Consider the following 11,138-nt stretch of genomic DNA (forward strand, 5'->3'; position numbering starts at 1 on the left):
TCTCTTGGTGAAAGAGGTAGTAATGTGATCTTTTTACCATGGAAGCTAAATGTAAATTTGTTGGCATGGCTATCATGACAAGCTTTTCTATCAAATTGCCATGCCCTTCCTAATAAAATGTGGGTTGCTTCCATGGGCACTAAGTCACATAATACCTCATCTTTGTAGTTTCCAATGGAGAAGTTAATAAGGACTTGTTTGTCCACTTTAATCTCACCTTCCTCACTAAGCCAAGAAAGCTTATAGGGCTTGGCATGAGGGATGGTTTTCAAGCCAAGCTTGTCCACAACCCTTGTGCTAGCCACATTAACACAACTTCCACTCCAGGTTTGATATTTCTAGTGATCCTTCTTGAGTGAGCTTCTAAGGAGGTGGTCACGCCTTCATCAAAGGTGTTCCCTCCAGGTTTGATATTTCTATCCATATATTTATAATTGTTTGATTTGATTTTCTTCCCTAATTAATTTTAATGTTGTTGATAGAATGTAATGTAATAGACAAACCGGCTCATATGAGTGCGATTACTATATAATGTAATGGATGACAACCATTATCCGTGCTCGTATTACAACTAATTGGGAAACGATAATATATATTTGAATTAAAACAAATACTTTGCAATATACTAAAGTTTGGTATACTAAAGTTTTATTTCTACATACTAACTTAAATTAATGTCTTATTTTATAGACATTCAAGAGTCATGCGCTAATACCCGCGAAGTCCATAAAATTTGGTAGGATAGCATGTTAAAAGCTTATAATTCAGATGTACAATAGCATTGATTAGGATATATGTATTTGAATTGTGGATATTCCAATTATTTTTTAAATGTATTTGGATTGTGGATATTTGATAAAATATTTTGTTCTGGTCTGTGAAAAAAATATGCAAGTTTAAATGTGGGAATCACAATAAAACAGAAAATTTATTAAAAAGAATAGTAGAATAGGCCTCGGTTCTTACCAAAACCAAAGCAAAAAGGTGGTATATAGCTTCGGTTCTTACCATAACTGAGGCCAAAGGCTCTACGGTGAACCTATGGCTTTGGTTCTTGCAGACTCGAGGCAGAAAAGTACCTCTATGGCTGCAGACCCTCTTCAACCGAGGCAGAAAAGTGCCTTTATGGCCTTGGGTGATAACCAAGGCCAAAAGGCATCCCCTTTTGGCCTCAGCCCAATATGCCTCGGCTATAAAACCGAGGCAGAATAACAAAAATAATTGGGGCTAAAAGCCCTTACTACACTGGTATCAATTTGGCCTGGCCCATAAGTCTTGGCCTTGGCCCATGTGGGTTAGGGCCAAAAAGCCCACATCGAAAAAAATTCCCAATCAAAGAAATCCACAAGGCCAAAAACCCTACAAAAGCCCTATGGGTCAGGGCCAATCTATAGGCTTTCATCTTCAACATGAAAAATATATTATTCTTTAAAATATGTTATTATGTGTGGGACGGACTCAACAACCTGGACAAGCAAGACGACTTGAATAGGCCCAACGACCCGGACAAGCACGGCAACCCAAATGGGTCCAACGACCCGAATGAGTCCGACAACTCGGATGAGACCGACGACTCAAACATGCTCGACCATACGAACGAGCTTGACTATCCGACCGAGCCCGACTATCTGGGCCCGACGATCCAGACGGGTCAAATGACTCAAACCTGCACGACGGTACGAACAGGCCCGACGACCCGGACGGGTCCGACGATTTGGACTGGGTCTACGATTTGGACGGGCTAAACGATCAAGCATGACGACCCAGACGGCCCCGACCACCTGGATGGTCTCAACAAACCAGACGGGCCCAATGACCCAAACAAGCGTGATGACTCAAACGAGCCCAACAACACGAAACGGGCACGACGAACCAGGCAGGCTCGATGACCAAGATGAGTCTGACGACCAGAACGAGCCCAACAAGTCTAACTGGCCAAAAGATCCAGACGGGCCAAATAACCTGGATAGGCCTGTTTGGTCGAGCCCAACGACCTGGACAAAAATAACGACTCGGACGGCCCCGAAAAACCAAACGGGTGCGATGACCAAGATGAGTCTAACGATGCAGACGGGCCCTGATGACCAAGAGACCCCATGACCAAAACATGCTAAACGATCCGGATGAGTCCAACGAACTTCACAGGCCAAATAACCTATATGGGCCAAATGACCTAGAAGAAACCGTCTGGATAGTTGGGCCTGTCCGAGTCGTCTGGCCCGTTCGTATCGTCGGGCTTGTTTGGATCATTGGGCCCGTCTGGATTGTTGGACGCGTTCAAGTCGTTAAACCCGTCTAGATGGTCGAGCTCGTCTGGGTAGTCGGTCTCGTCGGTGTCGTTGGGGTCGTCCAGCCTGTCCAGATCGTTGTGCATGTTCGGGTTGTCGGACTTACCCGGATCGTCAAGCCCGTCCGAGTCATCGTGCCCTTTGGATCATCCGGCCCGTTCGGGTCGTTCGTAGGTCCGTTCTGGTTTTCAGTCTCATCCGTGTCGTTGGGACTTTTCGAATCGTCGAGGTCGTCCATATTGTCGGGCCCGTCCGTGTCATCAGGCCCGTCCATGTCGTGAGGCCTGTCCAGGTCATCAAGCACTTCTAGGTCTTTAAACCCGTCTAGTTTGTTGGGCCGATTCGGGTCTTCGGGTCCGTTCGGGGTCTAGGGCCCGTCCGGGTCATCGGGCCCATCTTGGGCTTCGGACTTGTCCAAGTGATCAGACATGTTTGGCTCGTCAGGCCTATCTGGGTCTTCATACCCGTCTAAGTCGTTCAACTTGATCTTTGACTTTAGCTTAATGTAGTATTATTTGGGGAGCCTAGCCCACCTTAGCCCTAACCCTAACCCACTAGAGAGGGGGCTTTGGGGGCTAGGGTTTTTTTTAGCCCCCTCATTTGGGCCCTCCTAAAAGGGGTTTTATTAAGAGTGGGTTAAGGCTGACCCATGAGCTAGGGGCCAAATTGACAACCTTATGCACCGGTACGACAAAGTGAATGATGAATAGGTTGGAGAGTAATGACAAGAAGTTGGAGAAAAAAAAGGTTATGGTCCACAAAAAGAGATTCATAAATCAAAATATTTTCTCGAACCAATGTATTACACATTAAGATAGTACATTTTATTACTTATTTTGAATATGCATCGAAAACATTCTGGTACTCATGAGTATTAAGATGTTGGTTTAATTGTAGTCACCCCAGTATTGTCAACAAAAATTGCAGTGTTTATTTCAAATACATTTATGGGTGAAGAAATGTTGTTATAATCTCAACACAAGTATGAGAGCAGTTCCGAAACAAACAGAAAAGTTTCATATTGCTAAGTATCAGAACATGTAAACCTTTAAATAGAAGGTCTGAAATTCAACACTAATTAAGAACTTGAGGAGAAAATTTATAATTGAAGCTTTGAAGTTTTTCTTCAGCTTTTCTCATTCTCATTCCTTTGGATCAATTATGCAAGTTTTAAATTTTCACTCCACACAAATGATATACATAAGTGTGCTAAACTTACTACATTTTCAATAAGAGATCCGTGTAGATGTTTGGGTTAATTCGAAAAATAGAAGAATCATATGCCATTGGAGAATGTAGAATGATTTTTCAGAAAAAATTCCACCTCAAGTCGAAAAAAACAAGACAGAAAAACCAACCAGTATCAAGTTAGATCAACAATGTCAATGAAATAATAACTACACCAAATTTCCTGACATTGAACTTCATTGATATTTGCCAAAGATAAAGTGTTTTAACAAAGTTAAATAAAAAAATTTCTCATCATTTAAATAACATTATATTTTCAAAATACAAGAAGCTAAAATGGAAAATCTTAAAAATAGAAGTTCATCTTGCACAAACATGCCTTAGTTAATCTAGGATCTATCTCATTATCCTTAAAAACTGGTCTCATTTAAGACTATATATTTACTATTTGCGTCCTCTAAGAGTACCTATCTCAGATCTCCATTAAAACGGTTTACTCTCATTCAAGTGAGAAGAGATCTTTAGGAACTAATCCTCCTAGCATGTAATTGTGAGACCTGAGATGATGGTACAACACGGGCTCGCCTTGCAAAGATTATCACTAAGCCACTACCCGTCACCAAGTTGAAGTTGTTATAAATAAAAGAATGAAATTAATATTGGCAATGAAAGTGAGAGAAAACACAGAGGAGGCTCTTGAGTAGTTGAATGTTGTCGTTGAACAAATAAAAGAAAGATGTATGTTTACAAATTTAGAAGATGCCTATGACAAAATGGCTCTACAATTCAATGTCAGACTTGTATATTGACCGTGTGAAGTTATGGTTTGTAAGACCACCCATTCGATGATCATATCCAAACTCTTGCTCTGATTCACTCAACATGTCTTGGAATGAAGGTTGGGTCAAGAATGATATGGGAATCACAAACCACTTCGTCTTCTCTCCAACGTACACATGTTTGACATTGATTATGCATAGCTTCATTTATGCACATTGGTTTCTGTTGTATTATATGAGTTGGTGGATGGTAGATATCAAAAGCTGTCATCTATAAAAACAGGCATGCATGTGAAATGTCTAAGCATGTCTTTGTTGACAATAATTTCAGAGGTGTACGAACCCCCAATGAAATTCCTATTTCTTTGAAGAAATCTCTAAAGAAATCTCTAAGAGTGTGTTTGGATAGGGTATTTTAACGAAGCAATTCATTTTTTTGAAGAATTTAGATTTCTTCGTAATGAAATGCTTTGTTTGGACAGAGAAATTAAAAAGCATTTCAAATGCAAGCATTTTTTTGAAGGATTTCAATTAGCTAAATTAGTAGAAACTCAAATACCCTCAAATTAGGTGGAATTTGAAATTCTTCTCACTCAACCTCACATTCTAGACGATCCGGACGGGCACGATGACCCGGTCGTACCCGACGACCCGAACGTGCCTGACAACCCGGACGGGCCCGACAACCCGAACGGGCCCAACGACCAGGATGGGCCCGACGAGCCAAACGAGCCCGATGACGAATACAGGTTTGACGACCTAGACAACCCAAACGAGCCCGATGACCTAGACAAGTATGACGACCCAAACGGGCCCGACAATCCAGACGGGCCCGATGACCCGAACGGGCCTGACGACCCAAACGAGCCCGACGACCTGGACGGGCCATTCCAAATCATTGGGCCCGTACACACAAACGGGCCCAAAGAATCGGACGGGTTGGACGACTAGGATGGGCCCGAGGACTTAGACAAGCCCAACGACTAGGATGGGCCCGACGACTTAGACACGTCCGACGATCCTGACAGGCCTGACGACCCAGACAGGCCCGACGACCGGGACGGGAATGATGAACTGGACGAACCCGATGACCCAAACGGTCTTGACGATCCAGACGAGCCCGACGACTCTTACGGGCCAGACTATCCGAACGGGGCTGACGACCCAGACGGACAAGACGGTTTGAAAGGGCTCGTTCGAGTCTCGGGCCTGTCTAGGTAATCGGGCTTGTCCGGGTCGTCCGACGTGTCCAAGTCGTCGGGCCCATCCGAGTCGTCCGGCCCATCCGGGTTCTCGGGCCCATCCTAGTTGTCGTACCCATCCGGGTCTTCGGGCTTGTCTGGGTGTACTGGCGCGTCTAGGTCCTCGAACCCGTCCGGGTATTCGGACCCGTCCTGGTATTTGGCCCCGTCCGGATTGTCAGGCTCGTTCAACTCGTCGGGTCCGTCCAGGTCTTCGGGCTCGTCCATGTCCTCGAGCTCGTTTGGGTCGTTGGACCTGTCTGGAGCATTGGGCCAATGACCTAGACGGGTTGGATCGGGCCATATTGACGAACTTGACGGCATAATCGTGCAGTATGGGCCGTCAGGCCTCTAGATCATCAGGCCATCCAGCCTCACTAGTGCAGAATTCCCATTTTACCTCGCCTTATATGCCTCGGTTGGCCAGGAACCGAAGCATATAATGGCGCGGTGGCATTTTTGCAATTAGAGGCCAGTTTTAGGCCTCGGTTCTCCAAATACCTGAAGCCAAAGAGGGTATAGGCCCCGGTTCACTCAAAACCGGTGCCAAAGAGGGGTATAGGCCTTGGTCCAGTAGGACCCGAAGCCAAAAAGTGGCTGGAAGTCAAGGTATAGGCCTCGGTTCAAGGAGACCCGGTGCCAAAAGGAGGTCAATGGCTTTGGTTCCTCTAACAACCGAAGCCATATGGTTTATTTAGGGTTCGAAATTTTCGAACCCTTCTTCCTCCCCGCGCCAGCGCCTCTACAATTCCACTCTCTCTCTCTCTCTCCGCAGAGCCACCTCAACTTCTTCTTCGAACACATAGACCACTCCCAAGTCCAGATTCGTCGCCCACAAGATCTCGCAAAAAGAAGAAGAAAACTGACCATCGACGATGGTATCCTGAGCCTCGCGCACAACGCACACGGTGTGTGAGGCGACTTTGGGAGTGGAGGCTGCCACGAATCGCGCAACGGTTGGTCTGAGTCTGAGGCCGATGCACTACGGGAGCTTGGCGGAGGTGGGGCGAGCGGCGACGGAAGAGGAGACGACGGAAGGGAGGCCAACGAGGACGAGAGAGTCGAAGAGTGTGGCCATGGTGGAAGAGTACAGGGCATGGTTGTACTTCTGCTTTTCTAGCTAAACTCATCTGGGCACCGATCAAAGTGTACACTTTCTTCGATTTCAACCATGTTTTTGCGCTTTCGGATGCTAGGTGTCTGCAAGTTCGGGTCTTTACAGTACCGTCTGATTGGAACGTTCACCGACGGTGATCTTCGTCGCACTCTCCGAGCCAGTGGGGAAGCCATTTTAAAAAAAATATTTATCACCTATGGCCTCGATCCTAATTGACCCGAGGCATAAAACTAAGTCTATGGCTTCGGGTGATAACCGAGGCCAAAAGGTACACCTTTTGGCCTCGCCCCAATATGCCTCGGTTCCAAACCCGAGGCAAAATGCGAAAAATAACCGGGGCAGAAAGCCTATTCTGCACTAGTGCCTCTCTGGCTTCCTAGTCGGTCCAGCTCGGGTGGGTCATCGGGTCTAACCAATCCGGTTGCGTAGTTGGGTCTGCCTGACCCATCTGGGTTGTCGAGTATGTTTCCAAATTTATCATGAAATCAAAACATAATTAAGCGTAAAATAAATATTATTAAAATTAAATTTTATCTCACAATAAATTCAATTTTTTTTCCAAACAAGAAATTGAAATGTAAGGTATTTTAATTTTCTTATCTAAACAAGTTATTTAAAAAATGAATGGAATTTAATTACAAACAATTCAAATACAAAGCATTTCAATTTTTAAGCATTTTTGAAATGCTCCGTCCAAACACAATGTAAGACAATACCGTGTGATCGCCTTGTCTCTAGCATTAATTGAGGTATTTTCTTGTCGAGACCTTTAGCAACTATATATACAACATTTCTTTGGTTCCTTCAACTCTAAGAATTAAAATATTTCTTCTCAAAACACTTCTTTCTATAGCAGCATATTATTTGTGGTGTGGAGGAATAAAAAACAATGGGTTTTCGCATAACAAGTATTATCAGACGAACATCGTTTTCTACAATCCAAGCACCCTTTATGTTGGAGATAAGATGAAACGGTTTTTTATTCCAGTGTCCTACATGAACCAACCTCCATTTCAAGAGTTACTAAATAAGGCAGAAGAAGAATTCAGATATGATCATCCCACAGCAGGAGGATGAGTTCTTAAATGTCACCTCTCACTTCATTTAGTTCTAATGGAGACCGAGATGGATAATCTTAGATGAGGCAATTGTATAGAAATCACTTTCTTTACTTGTAAAGATTCTCTCCGTCAGTTTTTCATGCAGAATTCCATTGGAACTTCAAATTTGTTCCCTAATTGAGAGGGCAACACCAAACACTTAGAATTTTTCATTCGTGTACACTAGTCTTTTAGCACGGATTAAGAAATTCATTTTTGTTCCAGGTATTCATTTATGTTTATAGTGTTAGAAATATTTTAATATAATTTAAAAAATAAATAATTAAAATGAAAAACTTATTGTTACTCATTGTTTTTATAAACCTTTAATGTATGGGTTAATGTTTTTATGGTTAACAGCTATATTTTTATTACAATTTATTTCTTTGTCTCCTTTATCTACCTATAAATACCACTTAGGTGTATAGGAAAAGACACAACAACAAAGAATAACAAACACTAGAATTTTCTCCAAAGTGTTTTTCTTTTCTTTTCTATATTATTTTTAAGATATTGGTGTTCATAAGGTTCGGAGATCCTTCGCTGCACTCGATCGATTTGACGGGTTATTCTATCTTGGGAGAGAAACGCATATGATTTGAATCACATATGATTGTGTATTTTGTTTAGCCCTGTGCAGTAGGGGCGTTTTCTCTCTAAGGATAGCACTATGCGTGCCTTTGATTAATATTCTTTGATTCATTATACATGTCAGTATTATTATTGCTCTAATAATTATTCTTATATCATTTTATATTTTTATTATTAATAGTATTATTTGAGTAATCATTTTCTAACTGTCAACACCCAATTTCGTCTGGGTGAATAAATTTATTTTCAAAAAATAAAATAAAAGTAAAAAATAAGGTGAAACAAAATTTTCTTCAAATATTTTCAAACTTTAATTTTAGAAAAAAAAAGAAAAAACTAGAAAACAAAAAGAGAAAAAAAAAAAGAAAAAAAGGAGGAAGAGCCCAATTTGTTATGAGCCCAATAACTCAAATATTTTATACCTTTGTTACTGATAGAGAAATTAGTTATATAATAATAATTAGAAGCAATATCTCTTCAAATGGTCAGAATCAATATTGTTAATTGGGATTGATTTTGTGCTCTGATTTATTACTGATGATGATTGATTTTGTGCTCTGTTTGGCTGCGATTTGATCCCCATAATTTGTTGCTATCATGACCAATTCCTTTCTTATATTGTTCATTATAATTAAGGCTAAGATTGCATTGATATTGCAAGGTGTGAGTATAAATACGCACTTTGTCATGACTAAAAAAAAAGGATATTCTCTACACTTCTCTAATTCTTTCCCATCACCATTCCCACCTACACACCTCATTTTTTATCTCTTTTAAAAAAAACATATCAAATGAGGTAGAAAAAAAAAACAATCTCTACACTCTCTCTTTCTCTCTCATTACCACCTATACAAACCCATCTCATTTTTATCTCTCTGACAAAAAAAACAAAAATATTAGAAAAGGAGACAAAGAATAATAAAAGAGAAAAGGCTGAGATTACACTGCCAGTTGCTTTTTTTTCTTTTGATTTATTTTTATCAATTTTTATTATTTCTTTTAAATCATTAAAAATATTTTTTTCTCATTTCTTTGGTGTTTGTTCGACCGCTCGCGTCGCATGACACCCATTCTAGACTTTCGTTCCTTATTTTTCTAAAAAATATATATCAATCTAAGAATCAAAAATAGTTTTCTTTGTTTACTCTTTAATATTTATCTAGGTGCTCATGTCGCAGTGACATTCACATCCACTTTTAAATAATTTTAAAAAACATATGAAAAATTATAAAAGATTAAAAAGATAAAAGAAAATCAAAGATTAAAAAAAAGAATTTATTTTTAGTATCTTTTCGGCCGCTCGCGTTGCGTGACACCAATATTAATATAATACTAAAAATTTAAATAAACACTAATACAAAAAAGTCTTATAACGTCACCCCAAGAACGTCTGTCCAAAAAATGCCCAACGTTAAAAATGACCGGTGGCATTTTTGTAAATAACGGGACCTTTTAACGTTTGCCCGCTTTATGTCAGACGTCACTTAACGTCTGTTTAAAAATACCCCGACGTCATTTAAAAAAGGACGTCGGACTCCTTTGCACCAAACGTCCCTTAATATCAGACCCACATGCGTCAGACGTCTCTTAACGTCGGACTAACAAAGCACCGACGTTAAGTTTTGTTTATTTCCCCACGAGACGCAGAAACCCTCACGATGTTCACTGTTTCCGCGACATTTCCCGCCAACGACTGAATGTGATTCCCAGAACCAGAAAGTACAGCGACGACTCTGAGCTCCAGCTCGAACGCATCAACGTCTACTATAATGAAGCAAGCGATGGAAGGTACGTTCCACGCACCGTCCTCATGGATCTTGAACCCGACACCATGGAATCCGTCAGATCCGGCCCATACGGCCAAATCTTCCACCCCGACAACTTTGTCTTCGGCCAGTCCGGTACCGGTAACAACTGGGCTAAAGGCCACTACACTGAGGGCACCGAACTCATCGATTTAGTCCTCGACGTCGTTCGCAAGGAAGCCGAAAATTGTGATTGCTTGCAAGGTACCACCGCAACTTTTAATTTCCTAGTTTCTCACTAATTTCAATTCATTTGCTCGTGTTTTTGATGGAACTGGACTGGAGGTGAAGTGGCACGGGTTTTAGGTGTGCAATTCTCTTGGGGGTGGAACGGGTTCCGGCATGGGGACGCTTTTGATCTCAAAGTTCATGAGGAGTATCCAAATCAGATGATGTTGACGTTTTCGGTGTTCCCTTCTCCTAAGGTTTCTGACACCGTTTGTGGAGCCTTACAATGCTAAGCTCTCTGTTCACCAGCTTGTAGAGAACGCTAATGAGTGCATGGTTCTGGACAATGAAGCTCTCTACGACATTTGTTTCAGGACCCACAAGCTCGCTACACCCACCTATACGTTTCTGGTTTCTCTTTTTCTTAACGTCGGACTCTTAATGCACCGATGTTAAGTGACGTCTGTTATTTTTTCGATGTTATTTTGACGTCACCTGGTATGACGTCAGTGTTTGGGCATACGTCAAAGGTCAAAAATATCGGACGTTAAAAGGCTTTTTTGTGCTAGTGAAAAAGGTTTTCAAAATTTTTAAAAAAATTAAATCATTTTTCAAATATTTTTCCAAATAGTTTTTCTTAAAGAACTACGTAACCCTGATTCTCCATTCACATGGAGATACGTAGGAGCGAGGATTAATCCTCATCGGGCACAAAAATTCAAAAAAAATATTTTAGTTTTTTTTTTGTACATTCTTTTATTACTAATTTTGGGGAAAATTAAATATTTTGAAAAACCACATAACTTTTGCACATTTAATTAAAGGTATCGTCTTAGGACGTGCATTGTGGGGTGCTAATAC

General features: G+C 41.3%; 1 pseudogene; it reads left to right on the forward strand.

Moving 5' to 3' along the window:
* Positions 1–6,473: 6,473 nt before the first annotated feature.
* Positions 6,474–10,733, forward strand: LOC114188363 (tubulin beta chain-like; annotated as a pseudogene).
* The last annotated feature ends 405 nt before the right edge of the window (positions 10,734–11,138 follow it).

The sequence above is a fragment of the Vigna unguiculata genome, chromosome 6 (genome assembly GCF_037176805.1).
Source record: "Vigna unguiculata cultivar grain cowpea cultivar isolate G323 ecotype 2 chromosome 6, ASM3717680v1, whole genome shotgun sequence".
NCBI classification, from domain to species: Eukaryota; Viridiplantae; Streptophyta; class Magnoliopsida; order Fabales; family Fabaceae; genus Vigna; species Vigna unguiculata.